The sequence below is a fragment of the Cryptomeria japonica genome, chromosome 11, assembly GCF_030272615.1.
Source record: "Cryptomeria japonica chromosome 11, Sugi_1.0, whole genome shotgun sequence".
Lineage (NCBI taxonomy): Eukaryota > Viridiplantae > Streptophyta > Pinopsida > Cupressales > Cupressaceae > Cryptomeria > Cryptomeria japonica.
This window is the reverse complement of record NC_081415.1, coordinates 664,877,066-664,879,716: the sequence shown is the minus strand read 5'-3', so window position 1 is coordinate 664,879,716 and position 2,651 is coordinate 664,877,066.

Here is a 2,651-nt window from a genome sequence, read left to right as displayed (position 1 = left end):
TCGACCATATGTGTCCTGGATTTGAAGAAATAGTCCATCAAATTTTGATAATTTTTTGGACTCAGGGCACTTGAGAGATCGCACCGGTATGGTATGACTCTCGATGTTTTGATGCTTTGGGATGCATGACAGGGGCATGCCTAGCATAAACCTACCCACCTAGATGTGCTCGCGATGTCAGTTTGTGCACATGACGAACAAAATTTGACCATTGCAAGCGTGAGGATTCCCTCGCACCAAACACATATTGTTGTTTATATTCATATTGTCAATTTTTGTTGTTTATATTCATATTGTTGATTACATATGCAAATATTTATTTAAATTTATAAAAGGGCAGCCACCAAATACAATGAATACACAATAATGAACTAAATACAAGGAGTTTTGTAGGGTTAATTCAACATTTTAGAAATTTCATCAAATCATATTCCACGATTAAAATGTTTTATATCATATATTTTTGTTGTTTATATTCATATTGTTGATTACATATGCAAATATTCATTTAAATTTATAAAAGGACAACCACAAAATACAACAAATATAAAATAATGAACTCAGTACACATTTATTGGATCGAATATCGATATTTATATATATAAAAAAAGGCATGTCTGCCAAGTCAATACAAGTATTACAAAAATGTGGCATATGCCATGTCCAAATCGATATACAGTAAAAATGTAGAATATGTCTACATATATTGGTCATCCTATGACCAAAACTAACAATATATGATCCTAAACTTGTGGTGGATCATCAAAATCAAGCCTCTTTGATGCAGTATGCGGCTCTGTAGATGGCTGCAAACCACAATTCAAAAGCGATGTTAGAATTCTTTTGTAGAAAATAGTTCACAATTAACAACATAACTATGCATTTAGCTTTAATTCCTTTGCAATTGAAATGTAGATTATCTCATCGACTGATCTAGGAGCTAATGTCTTCATTCTCCTCTCCTTGTCATTCTTAGGAGTTTTCTTGAAGACATACCTAAATGGATCCACGTTATGGCCGTACCGCGAAGGGGTCTATTGTAGATTAAATATACAATTAATACAATGTACTAACGTAAATATATCAAAAACACTTAAAAGCTATAATATAGAGAACAATGGCGTACTTGTGCCTGAGATGCTTCTCTAATGGACTGAGGATGGCTCACCATCGATGTAGAAACTGTCGCTATTACCTATACAAAAAAGTTCAAAGATTAAATACAATTAATATAATTATAAGTATTGAAGGTTAAAACCAATTAATTTTACATATCAAACAAAAGTGTACCAGGTCCTGAGATGCTTCTCTAGTGCACGGAGGAGGGTTCACCATTGATGAAATAGGTATGGATATTTCCTGTATGAAAAAATTCTAAGATTATAATATATCACAAGTTCACATGTATGCGTGCATATAATCATGAAATCAAGAAAATAAAGTAGAGATACATACCTCCGCCCTCTCTTGATCCACGGGCGAATCAGGTGCTTTCAACAAATCCACATAGCTCAATAGCTCCTATACATGTAAAATAGACAAAAAACACTAATCAATCTACAAACCCCAACTAATAGTTGATTTCAACATTTTCAAACAATTGTACAACTAAAAAAGTGTTCAATTACCTTCTTCCCACGTTTTGGTGTCTTCGAGGAATTCTTTTTTTTAGGATGAGCCCTAGATGCAGAGGGGGTGCCCTAAAAAAATAAAATTAACATGAGATATTAGTATAGATAATAAATTAAATATAATTTTAAAAATCTAAAATGAAATGACTTCCATATTCCATCAAAACAATACATAAAAAGGGTTGTACAAAATATGATACCGTATAGCCTTGTAGGCCAAAATCGATCGCTGAGAGCATGATGTCATCATTTTGGGACATTTCGTCCCCTGTCAACACCTACAAACCAGAAATTGGACCAAGCATAAAGATAGTTAGTATATCTTGTATTTTTTTGAATTTAAAGTGTACTATAAATAGTTTGGGCACACATTGAGCACAAACTCACAATATACTTTTTTCAAAAAATATAATGGCACCTCATAATTATTACAAGGTGGATCATCAAAGACCATCCACCACCTTTGCCAAAAAATATTCTTCATCTGCACATTGGTACACCAATGTATGGGAAACCTCTTTGCATTAAGAGGTAATGACTGACCAGTTTTGGGATCAATGAAAAGGGCACATATTTGTTGTTTAGTAATATTTTTGTCTTTTACTCCATCATATGATAGCCCATCAGCATAGAATTGATGACACCTATCCCTAAAGCTTTCATAAGTTCAAAAGTTTTCAATTTAACAATTAGTCTATTGATTTTAAACGTATTTTGTCCTAACTGATTAATTAATTGCTCCTGTATTTTGGGTGTGTGGTCAAAAGGAGGAATTGGGGGTTGTTCTTGTGTTTTTTCAGGAGATGCATTTGGTTGTTCTTGTTCTGGATTAGAAGAATCTAGTTTTTTCAAACAAAAAATGAAAAAACCTAATAAAAAATAATGAAATTAAATTAAAAATGTAAAACAAATTGAACAAATAGGAAAGAAAGACAAAAATAAACAAAAACTAACCTTGATCCATAGATTGGAGGACAAATCTAGCACCCCGTTCGTGGTTTAGGAGAGGAAATGGAAAAA